We start from the raw sequence: 17,531 nt of genomic DNA on the forward strand, positions 1-17,531 counted from the left end.
GGGCTTCAGCAACAACACAGTCCCAACCGAGCCGAGCAGAGAAAGCGACTGCGTCCCCCACGAGGTATTGTCCGCTCTGGAGCGCCCGATACTGGGTCGAGAGCCACTCCTCATGGTTTTGTCCCGCAAAAGGGCCCTCGTGAAGAAAGGTTTTTAACCTCCCCATTATAAGGTACAGATCTTTCCGCTGAACGGTCGGTATGGGACTAAATTCGGGCCCTCCCACAACATATATTAACACGAGAATTCAAAGAGATACTAGTTTAAATTATTGTCGCTATTATTGTCAACAAAAAACAACGATTCAAACCTTGATTGGGTTTTCAATCTACAAATATAAAAAAATAATTCTTGCATCTATTCTCATACTCAAAAAAATCTTTGCATGCAATCTATATATTTAAATATGACAATACTATGCGCACCATTGAATTCAGGGGTTTCAAAAATATAAATTTTCTTGGATTGAGCTGACTTTGGCAAGATCACACAAGACATTCTATGGCCATGGCTTAAATCATTCTTAATATTTTTTAATAATTTTTAAGAAAAAGAAAGGGTTATTCTCCACCAAGAGAAAAGATGGGATTTGAACAAATGTTTTTGGGTATCATATTCGCCGCTAGTGACTTTTTTCCCTTAAACTATTTGGACCAATAACTATTTTTCAAACCTAAACTATACTTATCAGCCTGAAAAACAGATCGAATTAGACCTAATTATATTGTGCATTCCTAGTTGCAAACATGTTATTCTTACTAAGAATCTCATATCATGTGTTCCAATAATGCAGGATTACAAATATCCAAGAGAAAGTGGTGTAACCTTGGAATGGCAGGTTCATGACGATCATTGCAGCTCCGCCGGCGGCATAGACTACTACCTCTCCTTTTTCGGTATCCTTTATTGCACCGCTCCAGCATAACACCACCTTTCCATAAACGTCGATATAATCCAACGAGCCTTTCAGACAGTAGGAGGCATTTAGATCCCCATACATGCCGGGGTACACCGGGGGCAACAAGGTGGTGGAATCGAAAGAGCTGGGCCGGAAGGCGGATTCTCCCTCGAATTCCATCCCATTTCCAAGCTCCACCATCGCTCGAATTCTTCTATCCGTCGAGCTCGCGCCTACCGCGCGGGAACCCAAGGGGCGTCATGGTTGACGGTATTGATCTCCGGGCCATCGTTGCCGGCAGCCGCACAAGGGAAGATCGATCCCCTTCTCAACAGCAGCCAGCGAGCCGATGGCGACGGGGTCCTGATAGAATGTGGCATTGGGGGCACCATTGATGGACATCGAGAGCACATCGACTCCGTCCTTGATGGCTTGATCTATAGCGGCATATATGTCGCTGCCGGAGCAACCGTCGTGGAAGCACACCTTGTAGATGGCCAGGTGAGCTTTCGGAGCCATTCCGGAGGCGACGCCCTTCGCCATTCCGAGGACCTCAGCATCGTCGACGAAGCGTCCCGCGGCCGTGCTGGCCACGTGAGTGCCATGTCCATCATCGTCGGTCGCCGGGGCTCTCGTCCCATTTTGGAACCCCATTGCACCGATGATCTTGTTGTTGCAAGCGAATCCGCCGGACCGGCACCGTCCCCTCCTTATAGGTTCGGACTTGGCCAGGACCGACTCCTTGGTCGTCGGCTATGCGCAGAATTTGGCCGTGACTGCTAATAGTATCGGGGTTGGACGATAATAAGGGAGAGGCTAAGAGGAAGAGCATGAGGTAGTGGTCCTCCATTAATGGATGGATCGAAATGGATGGAGAGCAAGCAGGTGGAGGAGGATGATCAAATCATGACTTCCTAACAACAAATTTCATGGATAAATAGGCGATAGGAACTCATTTTTAAATGCTACATGCTTTTCTTTTGAGCAATGAATAATTGTCATCTGTGTTGGTTAGCTAATTGAGACAAAGTAGGAAACTTCGCCTGCATTAAAATATGCACACATGACGTCCACAAAGCAATCATACAGTAGGCAGCTTGTAAAGACGACAATAATGGAAGAGTTAATGATATCATAACGAAAATAAGAGCCATATAATCCTTGTCGCAAACTTTAAGTACTCACCTGATCAACTTCCCACGCTGAAATATGAGAGACATTATTCTGGGTTTTGAAACCTGCCGCTGCTGTATCCAGTGAAACACGTTTGTTTTCATGGAACTTGGTTGCGTGGGCCAAGCCAGGTCTACACCAATACGGATTTAGAGGAGGATGGATTTGGTTTCTTGTACGCCTGAAATCATAAGATGAGGACATTCTTCCTCCATCTGTCCTTTAAAACATATCGACTACCTAGTATACTTTTAGCAAAACATATATCAAAGTGATCTCAAAAGACAAAAAAGCTTTTGATCACCTTTATTACGAAAAAAATACCCAAAATGGTTGGGGACAAGCGGGTCTATTAGTTTCAGGTCCATGATATCCTAAGGCATTATATCAATTTATCATAGAACTGCCGACCACTGTAGCAACACATCTCTCACCCACCACCCTAGCATAAATTGTGTCTTTCTGATTGTATCTTTTGCAAGAAATAATGATTCATCTTCTTTTGTGACGTCAACCATTGGATCGCGTGATGGCTACATCAAGATCCATGCAGATGGATGAAAGAAAAGTTTGAAATGTTTGGAGATCAGTGGTTGACGATGCGAAAAAAAAGGTCAATCATGCTTCTATACAACCCCAACCTAACTATTCAAATGGTGGTAGGAGGTTTTTGGCTAACCCATACTTAGAAGGATATAGGACTGAAATTTGTACTCATACCTACTTTATTATTCAGAAAAATAGCAGGAAGCGTGTAATTCTATTCCATTAATATATAAGAAGCTAAAGCTAGTCACGGTCCTCATTTGATGATGGATTCTTAAACAGGTTCTAATAGATAATTCCAATCCCTGATTTAACTACCAAAAAAAAAAAGGGAAAATAGAATCTCTGATTACATGGATACATGATCTCTACCTTCACAGGTAGAGGGGGAAAGGGAGAAAATGTATCTCCACCATACCCACATAAACTACTGTTTGGTCGATTTACTCATTTTATAGTTGTCCAAATCAATGCTACACATAATGATCTAAATCAAGTAGAAAAAGAAAAAGAAAGAGCATCATACCAAACCCATTATTTAAAAGGTGCCGATTGCTAAATGGTCATGGCAGCATAAACAAGGTAGCTTTGCTCCAATTTCAAATTAGGCCTAACCTAAAGCAGCTATTGGCTGGCATTTGGGCGGCCAACTTGCTCACAGATTAAGTTTATGTCTAGGTTGACTTCATCTTATAAGTTTTGTGTCCATGATTCTCAGCTAATTTGGGTCAAAACCTCATCTTTCACTGCCGTCTCTTCACCATACCCTTTGGAGATGATCGCACCTCAGCTTTAACTCCAGCCTTGGGTCAATGGGCAGGGGTTGTATCTTTTACGCGAAAGAATAATAAAGTAGTTGGCTTTGAGATTTGTGCAGGCTGATGAACAAGAGTTGAGTGCTTCAAGAGTTGTGTAGAATGCGATCTAACAGAGAAAGAAGATCAATCATTCATCCGTGCGAAAGATACAACCCAAACCCTGAGTCAACTGGCTCCTTTTCTTTTGTATAAAAAAAAATTCAGATGACACCCGATAAAGATCCTCCAATCCGTTTTGCCCAGCTTTTGTATAAGTTTTTTTGTTTTACAAAAAAAATCCTATTTGTGCAGAGACTCATTGATTGTGAGGATGCATGATAGATGTACAATTACCAATGCCATTGGTTATGCTGACCCATTCGGCCCAAAACTTCAGCTTTCAATGAAGTGGTCGTGGGTTCAATTGCTGACGAGTCCAAACTTAGCATTTGTTTGGTTCGTGAATTTTTTTTTATTAGAATATTTTTTTAAAAAAAATTGATTCCTAAGAATATGATGCCTTGAAAAATAATTTTGGCATATTTAGTTAAATGTGGCAAAGTAGTCATTCCAGGTGGCTTATGTTTGGTCGAGCATCTACTTTTCTAGAAAAATTGTATAAAATATCTATTATACCCTTAATAAAGAAAAAGACCTTACTTATAGATTTTGATGGTGTAAGGATAGTTTTAGAGATAAAAAATCATCCCAATTTCTAACTAGTAGGAAAGCAGCTTTTCCATATCCCTCATAAATTTTTCTTTTTCATAAAACATAAAAATCTTATTCCCATAAAAATGCTACTTTCTTGCTGCTTTCCCATCTCTTTTTTTTTTTTGAAAACTCCAACAAAACAAAATACCTTTCTTCATTTTTTTCTATTGACCACATTTTTCTCCCTTCTTTTCTGGCGAACCAAATAAGTCTTTGAAATTTAAAGGCCCTGTGGAAAATGATCTTGGTCTGATTAGAGCCCAGCAGCCGGACTAGAAACTTTGACTAGTTAGCTTTGGTCTAGATCTAGACCAGGCTTCAGCTTAAAACGCCATTCCCTTCTTCCCTACATCAAGATCAGGTCTATATGCAAAAGTGCTACTTATGCACAAATGGTGGGCAAATCCTGAGATTTTAGTTGATACCAGTTTCAATTATCTCAGGAAAAAATGTTTCGTCGCAGCAATCAAATGATCACTGACCAAAAACAGAGCCTTAACTCATTCCAAAAACAAACAAAAAGAAGGAGGCTTCATTCGCCATTTGTATTCGTAACTAAATGAAATAAACTATTTTACCAAAAAAAAAGAAAAAAAATTATTAGTTCTATTTGGATGGAAGAATTTTTCCATGTCATGCTCCACTCCATAGCCATGAAAATCATTGGTTGAGCATCGTTAACAGCCGAACCTTGAAGAAACGTAGCTAACCATAATAAACGTACATTAGATTGCAATGCGCCAATGTTGGTAACTTCAAATTCCCTGTGATTGACTTTTGCTAAATATCATAATAGGATTCATAATCAAAAACTAAGTCTTACCATAAACATATCGAAAATATCCTGTATTCTAAGTTTTAATCATTTTCAAAGATAAGCAATGTTATAATGACACTAGCAAACGTTTGTGTTAGTAACTAGCTTTTCATCGCTCTGCGATCACTAGGCCAAAGCACACAATGTGCATGTGGCATGTTGGAGCATAAGAATCTATAGATAACTTTTGGGTGGAACCATATGAATAAATGCTTAGCATGTATAGAATTTTGATAAATAATTGCAATAATTTGAAAATTTTGAAATATTTTTTTATACCCTTTTAGTCTTTTTTTTGTAACAACCCAGGATCTCACCCAAAATGGCTAACCGGAAGGTATTGTTTGGGTTCCTTGATCCTGTATAAGTATCCAAGATCTACTCAGTGAAAAGCCGATGTGGGACTAAATATATGCCCGCACAGGTCCTCACATACTCCTCCTGTTCAAGCCCTGACGTCCTCATCAGGCTAAGGGTTCAAATCCATTTAAATCTAATCACAAACACCACGATCGGCCCGTGGTCAGCCCCAATAGATCCGTGCTGCAGTGTCTCCTAGTCCACATAAGTTATGGGTCACATCTGCTCTGATACCATTTGTAACAACCCAGGATCTCACCCAAAATGGCTAGCCGGAAGATATTGTTTGGGTTCCTTGATCCTGTATAAGTACCCAAGATCTACCCAGTGAAAAGCCGATGTGGGACTAAACACATGCCCGCACGGGTCCTCTCATTTTTTTCTTTAAAATATTTTGAAAGAGAGAATATAGAAATTGTATTTGGTGAAAAAAAAAGGATCGCTAACGATCAACTAGCTACCACTTATCCATTTCTTTCATGGAGTTTATCTCATGTTGTAAGAATTTTGTAATACTCTATGAGTAAATAAGCAATATATTCTTCATTACATAAATTATCTTAAACCCATTAGGAATTAATTCATTAGGAATATTAATTACTATTCTCCTTTCATGAATCAACGAATTATACAATGATAGCTATTAGCATGCTCAAGGGAATCTTGTCTTATTGCTACATATGGTTTTTAATAAAAGGTAAATATCTTTAGCTCACAATCTGACTGTTCTTAAGATCCATAGTATAATTAATTCAGCTCGAGGTCATCTGGTTTAGTGTTAACATAAATTTCTTTTTTGCACGAGTACATGATGACTTATTCTTTTAGCACCCAAAAAGAACAATACTAATATATCGAATTCCACACCCAAATTGATCTCATATCACTAGTTATATGAGGTCCACAAATCCCAGCGTAAGAAGAAGAGAGAAGAGTCTCATCAAGAATGTTAAATATCTAGAAGATTAGAAGTTGGACCACAGGATACCAAAATCATGTGGCTCATCGCAGCCTGCGTTTAAAGACCATGAATATATAGAATCGGGTGTAACTAAGATTAGGTTCTCTGCAGTGCATGATTTGCACCATAGAGTATGGTATTATTGTAGATAGCTGCCACATCATCCATCTCGAAGATGTGCACCCCAGGGCATCCAAACTTGGTTCTATATGCTTTTATGAGAGGAGAGAAGACCCCAACCAACTAGACCTTTTTGGATGTGGACTCTTTGGAAGGTTTTAATTGTTTCTATCATCCTGTGTATGAAAGCTATTAATATGCTAGCCGAGCAGTCTCTCGTCAAAGTCGCTCAATTTGGAACAAGCGGATTGGTCTTTGTCAACTCAAAGAACCTATGAGGGTTTCCTATCAATAAATTAAGACCTCCGGGGTTGGCCAATTAGATGCCTTGGAAGCTTATCCAAAAAATCCTGCATAAAACCAAAAAAATTATTAGGTGGACCATATGCACCATAGATGTAGGATAAAATCATCCTAGTGCATATTACTATTACACATTAAAAATATATTTAAAAAAAAAGAAGAAATGAGGATCGGATCTATATAATATTTTCTCGCGTAAAACCAACCAAGAGTTTTTGTCACTGGATGTATTCTGTGATTCCACGTTACAGCACATAGCATCTGAATGCAGAGGTGAAATTCTTAAAATTACATGGAAGAGTTGATTTGAGGATAAAGTAATATGGCTAGCTTATATTTGTAGCATATAATAAAGTAGATTAACCAACGTTCTATGTGCTAACAAAATATCTTTTATTAGAATGAGTAAAATTTGTTTTAAGATGTACGTTTGCTATGTACGTGGTCAAAAACGACAGCCTAGATTAAAATGACCTGCTAAGCTGTACCTGGTTACTTGTTTGATAGCAGGAACCGGGCCAATGGAGGATGGACATCTCTTCTTTCATTATTTGGTTGCTTAAACATATGCATTTTGTCCATCAACCAGGTCAAGCATTTCCTTAACAAGATTCAACACTTGGCTGCGAAATGGCAGGATTTGATCATGATTCAGCTTGAAACAGACTTTATTTACGCTAATCTATTTTTTATCCACAAGTCAGAATCTTGGGTCTGGAGTGGTTCAACATCTATATCTGAACTCGTTTCGGTGAAGTCTATATGGATTTCATCAGTCTGAATTGGACCAGGGTAGTTGGTCATGATGGTCTCAAGTTTTTCTATTTTTTTTTCCTGTTATATTATTTTGAACAGGTCAGACCTCTTGTGGTCCGTTAATATCTGGTTCAGGTTGTATCTTATGGATCCATTTTCTAACCAAATTAATGCTTGTCAACTTTTTCATTTCAGAGAACATCGATGATCGATACCATGCTTCGTAGACGTGAACCACTAACCCAACCATATAGTTTTGAGGAAATATAATCTAACGTACCCGGGAGGATGTTCTTTAAAAAATCAAAAAAAATGTCTTGTCTCCATGACAAAGTTTTCAAGTCCACATAAATCTGCTTTCAGCCACTGATCACAAGTCACATCTCAGGATACCAGCGGTAGTTAAAGTTTGAAGAATTCCTGAGATCAAGTTTATTTTAGATGGTCTCCAAAATAAAATATAACAAATATAAAAATTTAATTATTTTTAAAATAAATTTTTGATATTAATATTATAATATATTATTACTATATAAATTTCTAAAAAATATATGGATACCTATCATTGTAATAAAATAATATATTATTGTAAAATAATAAGACAATAAAGAACTAGAAAAGTAATGTGTCAGCAAAATATTTAAATGCAATATAACGATATAATTAGTATTTGTACTTTGACTTTTAAGTAAGATGATGATATAACAAAAATTAATAAAATATTAATATAATTTAATATTCTATGTGGGGTATAGTTAGAGTATTAATAAAAATATTTTTTATTACTACCGGCATATATTGAGCAAATATAGTTATTAATAATGTCATTATTTTTTATATTAATTTAGTAGTATTAATGAAAAGTCTTTTTACTAATACGATTTAATAAGCTAATAAACTTCTTATTAATTATATTATTATATTTCGATAAAGAATTATATTAAATAAGCGCCTTACTTATTATACAACCTTGTGTGATATATGAGTTATGATTTTTTTTTTCTGTTTCTAATTATTTTAGAAATGCAATGTAATAATATGGTAGATCATAATAAATATAAGACTTTAATAGTCAAGTTTTTGTTCCACATAACAATAAATTTTAAAGATGTCTGAGCATATTAATATTAGAATAATTAATCTTTGTTGTATATTAAGTAATGGATTTTAATTATAGGGAAGAATACTAATATCAGTCTCATTAATATCTACATCTATCCGGTAAGTAGAGAGCTCCACACAATTTGAACCTCTATCTTAGATATATAAATAGAGAGAGAGATGAATAGCCAATAATCAAGTCATCCAAATACAACCTTGATTGAGATCTTGTTTCTTTAATATGCAACCTTGTAAGAAATATTGGGTACGGTAAACGGTTTGGCCCTCCAATAATGCTTTTACAATTTCTTAGGCCGAACGATTCCAGCAATCCCCATCCGTTAACTCTTTCCAAATCATGACCGGTGTTTTTGTAAATATGTCAAGAAGAGCGTCAATAACCATATTAATAATAAGAGTAAATTTCAAAGACTTCTCTATTTTTTTTTTATACTTACACCCAATAATTTATAAAACCTACATTTATATCCCATTAAATTAATAATATTAGTAAAATTATTTATGTTATATAAAAAATAAAAATTATTCTTAAGTAGAGAAAAGGATACAATCATTTTTTTATATTTTTTGGTGGATGTTATATTACTTAAGATTATTTTAATTATTTTTTTAAAAAATTTATATAGTATTTGAGTTCCATTTAAAATTAACACTCTGACTAATATTTTATTAAGTTATAAGTTATATTAAATAAAAATCAATGTTAAGGAATTAAATGTAAATTCTTTAAACTATTGGATGTAATTAATCCAAAGGGCGAGCAATTTTCACATCAATGCTGACACCAAATTGGATGGCGATATTTCAAATAGAGAGGAGGGACTTAAAGGATCATGATACGCATACAGACGGAAAGTAGGGCTGGGTAGGTCGTACGGGCAAAGGAAGAAGAAGACTGCGAAGATAGATAGAGATAGAGAGAGAGAGAGAGAGAGAGAGAGAGATGAGAGGGAACCTTCCTTCCACTGGAAGCAAAAGCCTACGCCACTTTATTCCACACTTTATCTCTCTCCATAAAGGAGGGCCTCACGTCCGGTCCGGTGGGGGGCTATCCATCCTCTCTTGCTCTCTCTCTCTCTCTTTCTATATATATCCCTCTCTCTCATGAGCTCTTTTTTTTTTCTTTTAGAGACGAGGAGGAGATTGAGAAGAGACTTAGGAAGAAGAAGAGGAGGAGGAGAAACTGAGCGAAGATGTACGCGCCGAGCTCGCAGGAGATGTCGTACTACGAGCACATCCAGAGGCGCCACGAGGAGAAGGGCTGCATCTATGCCTTGTATCTCTCTCTCTCTCTCTCGCTTTTTCGATTTTAGTTCTATCTTGGGCGGCGGCCACCGTCCGATGATCATCGGATGTTCCTTTTTTTTCAAAAAAAAATATTATGTAATTGCTAGGAATCAATTCCACACCTTGACATGGTGTATGGTGAAGATCTGCCGTCCGTCTAGCGGATAGGCATGTATTGTTACATCGATCAGAGGGTGGAGATTGGTTAGGGTCGTCTTGGCGGAAATATGACACAACATAAGAATATCTTAAATAGGAAGAGGGGAAAAAAAAAAAAAAACCCGAAGGTCAATCTAAAACGTTCTTTTTTCCTCGTCTCTTTCTTAGTTTCCTGCAGTAATGACGCCCTGTATAATCATATCAAATAAACCATCCTCAAGGATAATAAAATAAGCAAATATTGTTGTTATTTGAAAGCAAGAATAAAATAAGTGAGATTTGGTTTATATTGCTTCTTATTTCTTCCAACTTTTGGGCTAATCATGCATTTATCTGTAATTATGGCATTCGATTTTACCTTCTACGCAAGGCACTCACCTGGACACCATAATCCCAGCGTACCTCATCCATTTGGTAAGGCCCCACCTTCAAGTTTGAGTAGTTGGGGTAGGTTTTAATATCTTGTAGTCTTCATGGCTGCAGCTACCAGGATTTTTATTGGCTCTACGTGGTCACAGTTAAGATGTCAGAACTCAGAACTAGATTGCCGTGAGACAAATTAATGAGAGTAGCGGAAATCCGCGTGAGGTTGGGTGGTTTCCCACTCGTTACAGTAACTAATGCAATGTGGTATTCTAAGTCAAAACGTATCAAACCCGGACAATATAGGCGGTTGTGATTTCGGTGCCCCTGTGACTTATCTCACTGATTCTATGGTGATGCGGTTCATCTTGTGGTCAAAAGTTGGACCAAGATTAGGAGAATCATATGGCTGATAAGAGAATAGCCAGTTATTTGGTCTAGAGAACATCCATATAACGCTTCATCGACGTAACCACTAACTCAGCTAAATTGTTTGAGGAAATAGCATACGTCTAGAAAAATAATATCTGACATGACAGGCAAAATGTTCTTTAAAAATAAATTAAAAAAAAGTAATGTCGGAGAAAAATACTGTATGACAAAATTTCGAAGTCCACATAAATCCGCTTTCAGCTAATTAACACAAATTTTGAAGTTTGTCAAGATTACCAAACAGAATTCAAAACAAAAAACAATTGATGGTAGTCAAAAATAATCTAACTTATAACAATGTCTATAAAGTGCATGCCATATTTCGTTATCATGTCATATTTTATTCCTTCCTGGTTTTCCCTTCCAAATTTCATGTATTTGGCTTATTGATTTAATCATGCTACACATTTAATTCTTTTGCAGCTTGTTCGCCCTGTGCTGCTGCTTCTGCTGCTTCGAGACCTGCGAGTGCTGCCTAGACTGCCTCTGCTGCTGCTGCCAGTAACCATGTAGAAACAAAGCAAAAAAACGTAATACCAGAATGCCTTCTATCTATTTTGCATTTGGAGCTTAACGCATTCTGTCTAAAATAAAACATGCAGTTCTGATGTTGATGTACCATTACTTGTGGATCGTTGTGTAACTCCATGAATGTTGCGAACACTTCTCCTAGTATTTAATGCTTGGACTCATGATATGTTAGTGTGTATTTTAGATTCCTGTACTCATGCAAATAGGTGCAAACCTCTATCGCGTTTGATAGGACCTGAAGGATTGATTGGATTTGAGGCCTTTTTCTTATCTCCTTCTTGAGAAGTGGGTTCGAGGCATTGCTGATCACGCAGGTTATCCGGCTCAAGACATGAAGGCCACTTGAGGTTCCAGATAGTAGATCCCATGTTTCCTTCTTTGTTCATTTTCTGCCAAGAGCCTTATCTATCTTGAACTATGCTAAGCTGTATGTCTGCTCTAAAATAACAAGAAATGCCGTAAAACATGCACAGATCCATATTATTTAACTTTTGGATGCCCCTAGCATTGACTGTGTACTGTTTGCCAACAAAAGTTCATCATGTTGCAGGATAGAGTTTGATCAATCTTACCCCATCAAAATGGTGAGGAATGATTTTTATGGCAGTCTGATAACTTCATCCGTCTAGCCAAGCTTTCTGAAAGATGTTAACCTGTCCCTACAGGAGGAGGTAAATGAAACTCCTGCTCACAATTCATGCAGTAAGTTAAATTGCAGATTAAAGTGGAAATTCCCTAGAAAATTCACAAAGCTGCTGCACTGATATTGTAGCACAGACAAATGTGCTTTTAGGAGTCTAGCATCCTGATGTTGGTGCATCAAACCTATGTGCAAGAATTGGTACAAAAAAATAGGTCCCAAATATTAAAAAAAAACAAAGAGAGAGAGAGAGAGAGGCATGGTGGCTAACTATTTGGCTTCTCAAATGGTACCTCTTATTGTTCAATGATAAATAAAGATAAGAGCCACAGACCATGTGCTTAGAATACGTACAAGCATGCAATGGAGGTAAGCAGTGTAGTTAAAAATATTGACACTGCATTGACCCCGTTGTTGTCCGGCATGTTCATTCCTGAGATCTTGATCGCAGTTGGTCCCCGTTTTCCAACCACCTTCACAAGAAGAAGAATAGAGTTCCAAGAGAATCAAAAAATTTGAAAAATCACGGGAGCGTGTTAAACTGTTAATATAAAGATAAGTAATTTGGACGATGAACTTGAAGTATGGGTCATTTTTGAGAGCACAAGTTCGCTGGCCTAGAAAAAACAGAATGATTTTGTAGTGTGCCATTTTACCTTCTTGTGCAATGTGCAATATCCACTAAACTGGATTGTCGCACCTAATAATGAATCTATTGTGCTTCTGCAAATCACTGCTGCTGAAGCTAAAGGTATTACCAGGAGGTGAATGCTAGCTACATCTCCAGCACATTCTGTTGTAAGCAATCCAATGACAACAAAAGCCAGCCCAATAACAAAGCCAGCTACTGCAGCTCCTAGAAGTCCCTCCATAGTGACTCCACCATTTGCCTTTCGGGCTGTCTGATCAAACAGAGATTGAAAAATGACTATTGAACCTTCACAGGCTTTAAAAATTTAAAATAGAGCATCAGTTACTAGGTGCCATACAATCATTACGATTAGATATTTGGTGAAAGAACAAATTCTGGTGGCATCTTTAAGGAAAAGAACAAAATCTATGAACTCAAGCCAATAAATTCTAATTATCATGATCACAGAATGTAATAGAATCAGGCTGCTCCACATGGTGTGGAATATACATTACCAGCTGTAATGAAATAATCAATCAGATCTCATGCTAAAGAATGGTCTTGAATTGATAGTTCAGTAATACGTTAAAAACTAGGATACTAAACATATACTTCAACTAGATCGATCTTGTTACACCGCAAACTCGATCATAGCGCACTTACATGCAACCTTGAGATTACGAGTGCAGTATGCTTTAACCCTAAGGATTAGTTGAAGTCTTGTAGAATCTCCATCCATTTGGATGAGAATCAAACCATCATTATTTATAATTTCAAGTAAGAGTTTAAAATCATGGCTTGAAGAACAAAAGGTCTTAGATAATTAACCTGTGTGAACAACACTAGACAGATTGATAAGGAATGCAGTAAAATGAGAAAATGATCTACCTTGGCTAAGAGTTGGCATATATTTCATATAGAACCTTCAAGGTCATCAGCAAGCTCGGGAATCAAATAAAACAGATAAAGAGTTCAAATTCTAATTGATGTCAAAGTGGGAGAACTATTTGTCTAGTTCATTACCGTCCAATTAATATATATATATATATATATATATATATATATATATATATATATATATATATATATATAATCACAGAACTATATAAAAGAACAGAAAATTGGCTATGTCATAAAATAGGAACTAATCAGATTGATTAGAAGAGGCAAAATTGTAAAGTGGATATTTTGTTTCTTCATCCATTCATACCTAAACAAATCTTAGGAACATGAATGCCAGGTCAGACTAGTTAACCACTGAACATGAAGTAGTGTTGCTATGCGCATGAGGATTTTTACCTCAAAGATTGTAACTAGTCATGGTTGTGAATTGCTAAAAATTCCTAGTTCCAAAGACCAAGTTTCACCATTGCATCAGGCATAATGACCAATGACACCACCAACGAGGCCAGTCACAAGCCTTGACTGTCTTGTGTCCAAGCATCTATCTTGGCCACCACCTATTGCTGCAAATATGATTACCAAGATAGTCGCAAGAGCACTATTAGCTATAGAACTGGAACCCTGCAAAGACACGCCACCATTAGAAAAAATGTGGTAATACCTTTGCTATTAAATTACATATATTTTCGATGTGCTGCAATGATTTTTGGATGGTCAGTAGCTGTTATGTGTTCTCATATACCCACGTCTGCAATTGCCTTGTTCAATAACCAGAGAACTTCAAGGCTGGGATAGACATTATTCTTTTTTTTGGCATGGCAATTTGTTTGTTCGCCTGGCTTTTGTAAAACCAAACTACACAAATTACATAATTTTGGTGTGTTGTCTGACATTTATTTCAAAATAGTTCTGCCATAAGCAAACAATCAAACATTATGTAATACGGTCACAAGCTAAGGACCTGTTTGGCATCATTGCCACTCTCCAGTTTTTGGTTTTCGTTTGCGAAAATACAGAAACCAAGACTGGAAACTTATTTTGGTTACTTATTTTGCTCTTTAATTCCTTAAAAACACTTTCTGAAAATTCAAAAAGGTGATAGGTTTCAGAAGCAGGTTTCACTGAATATTTTCGTTTTTGAAAATAGAAACTGTCTTAACCTCCAAGAAATTATATCTTGCATGGCATGCACCATTATGTGGCAGTGCATGCTGCCGGTCATAGTTATTTGTTCCTATGGGCTCCATTCATCAAGAGCTCATCTCGATGCACTACTACAGGAACGAGCACCCGTGATTAGCGGCGTGCACGGCCATGTGGTGCATGCCATGTAGGATATAATTTCTCTTAACCACCATTGTTGCACTGACACCATCCCTGTTGGCCCTTACCACCACCAATCAACATCCGTTGGCCAACCTGCCACCCACCATCAGCTCCACTGCTGCTGGCTGCCGGTGCTACTGTAGCTGCCGGCACCATTATAATCCAAAATGACTACCAAACAAGTTTTGAATGTTTATTTTCAAAAAAATGATTTTGGTTTTCATGAAAACTGAAAACTGTAAATGATACTAAACGAAACTAAAAAGTTTTTCCTACAACCCAGATAATTCATTATCACTCTCTCTCAGAAAAAAGAAAACGCCATTATGATTTAAAAAGTCCGACAAAGAGAACAAGTTAAATATCATAATAAACTTTTCATTTCTGTCTGTTTATGTAACCAGAAACTGCAGTAACCCAATGCTGTTCATAAACATGATTGGGGAAAATATATCTCAATAAATATTTGACAAGACATATCTTGATAGTTTGATCAAAAAAAGAAGGTTATTCAAAGTAAAAGTTGAGTTAAGCTTTAAAGCAAACATGGAATAGGCTTTACAGGTTCAGCATAAAATATTACACAAAAAATAGGGATTAAAATGTCCTAAAGATCCTTCAGCGACGTAATAAACAACGAAATCAACCCAAACATCACGGATAGGCTTTAAAAAAAAAAAAAGTCCCATAAAGCTGGAATCCTCTTGGTGATAGAGTACGATATCAATTTAGGATAAACACCAAAGAAAGCTCCACAACGATCTAAATCAATCGATCAAGTTTCATCAAAAAAAAAAAAAAAATCTAAATCACGAAAAAACTTTAGACGGATGGCAGCTCAAGATGACCTTTTTTTCTATTTGTGTTTCGGGGAGAGAGACAAATTTTGACCCACCTCTAATAAATGTGATATAAAAAGCAAAACTTAAGCCAAGAAAAGAACAAAAGGAGTTCAAAGGAGCTTGAGGAAACCCTGGAATCTTTCCCAAATATCGAAAAATGCTAAATCTCACCAATTCCGCTGCCCTCCTTCCTTGAACCCAGCATCAATGTCCCTCTTCCTCTCCTCTCCAACCCTTGTACGATTTGAAGATGTGAAGGAGAAGACTAGAAGCAGAGCCGCAAACCTTTCACGAGATTTCTCAACGATCGCAAAAGGGAAGCACTCCTCGATTCAACGAGGAGAGGAGAGAGAAGAACTGGAACAAGAAACCGAAAACCTGTAGCCGGCCAGCATGTGGATCACCATCACCGGGCTCCCGAGGAGAACGCCAGAGAGAGAGGTAACCAGCGAAACGGCGAATCGAACCTTGAAGATATCCATATCTGTCCCTCCTCGCATGGAGCTGAGTTTGATTAGGGTTTCTATGGGAGAAACTAGGGTTTAGTTAGAGGAGAGGGGACTCCATCGCCGTCTACTCTGGTTCATTTCCGTGGGGAGAAGGTCGAAGGTCGAAGGGTATTCGAACGGGAGGGAGACCTTCGCCTTTAAAAAAAAAGCTTCTTTAAGCCCCGCTTGCATGATAGATAAATGGGGATCAGCAAATCCCTATTCCCTATTATTCCTCTAAAATTTCTCTTTTCAGGAATAAGTTTAAAGTTGCAACATGTTAGCGGGATAAGTTTAGCCGCCATTTGGTTGTATTGGTTGTACGGACTAGCATAAGAGAATCTAAGAGTTTTTTTTTATGATATTGGACAAAATTGGCCATGGCTACCGATTTTGAAGTTAGGATAATGTTGCCTGGGGTCTGACCTATCCTAGGTACCTAGTGGGAGAGGTGCTAGATACCGGATGGGTGGGCAGTCACTTTAGGTTATGCAAAACTGGATCGTTGTAGTTGAGGTCCTAGTCTACGGCCGAGCTTAACCTAAAACATCAAAGATGGAGAAGTTTTTTTATTGAAATTTATCCAACGGAAAATTCTACGATGCTTAAGTTATGACACTTGAGAACCTCCTCTGTTTTCTGAGTATCGTTCTAACTTAAGCATCAGAGAGTCTTCTGTCGAACATGCTTCGGCAAAAAAATTTCTTCGTTTTTGCTATTTCAAGTTGGAGCTCGGTCACGTACTAAGACCCCGACTTCAACCATCTACCTCGAGTCATAGCTCTATACAACTCGAGCAGCTGATCGTCAAGCCTCCAACATCCAGCATCTCTCTCGCTCGGCATCTAGGACAAGCCCGTCCTCCGCAGCAATAGATTAGTGCTAGAGGAGGGATGATGACACCTTCTATTAGGCTGGATTTTCAAAGAAACCGATTAAAGGAGAGCTGATTTTTCTGAGGCGATTAAGTGGCAAGTTCATTTAAATTTTTTTTTCATAAAAGAAGATATCCATTAATTTTTTTAACATCATAATTTGTAATAGTAAGAAAAACTACCAGATAAGTTACCATGATATTAGTTCTCGTGAGATGGCATTGGCCTATCCTAGATTAAAAAACAACTCAACACAACTAGCAAATAGCATGGGCACTTGTACTCAAAGGATGGGCCATCTCAGAACACCCTTAGAACCATAACCAGCTTCACACATCACTTATGGGAGAAAAATAAAGGATGGTGGGGGCTTAGAGAGGTTGGGCAAGCAATGATCATTTCGGTTTGCCCCTACACGACACGCCATGCCCCCTCACTTATCAGGCTGTAGCATCGCATCATCGCATATCTTAAAAAATTATCAACT

General features: G+C 37.6%; 2 pseudogenes across 1 annotated transcript; both read right to left on the reverse strand.

The window, feature by feature from the left end:
- Positions 1-1,156: 1,156 nt before the first annotated feature.
- LOC108511787 (subtilisin-like protease pseudogene) lies at positions 1,157-1,552 on the reverse strand (annotated as a pseudogene).
- An 8,182-nt stretch (positions 1,553-9,734) lies between these two features.
- LOC120103765 (protein PGR-like) lies at positions 9,735-16,163 on the reverse strand (annotated as a pseudogene). Its single transcript, XR_016395583.1, has 5 exons — positions 16,053-16,163; positions 15,853-16,007; positions 13,910-14,134; positions 12,636-12,881; positions 9,735-12,452 (listed from the first exon to the last, which is right to left on the reverse strand). The product of XR_016395583.1 is annotated as a protein PGR-like (transcript).
- Positions 16,164-17,531: the final 1,368 nt, after the last annotated feature.

Source organism: Phoenix dactylifera, chromosome 5 (assembly GCF_051530095.1).
Source record: "Phoenix dactylifera cultivar Ajwa chromosome 5, Ajwa_hap1_PhDact_Kaust_v1.1, whole genome shotgun sequence".
In the NCBI taxonomy this organism is placed as follows: Eukaryota; Viridiplantae; Streptophyta; class Magnoliopsida; order Arecales; family Arecaceae; genus Phoenix; species Phoenix dactylifera.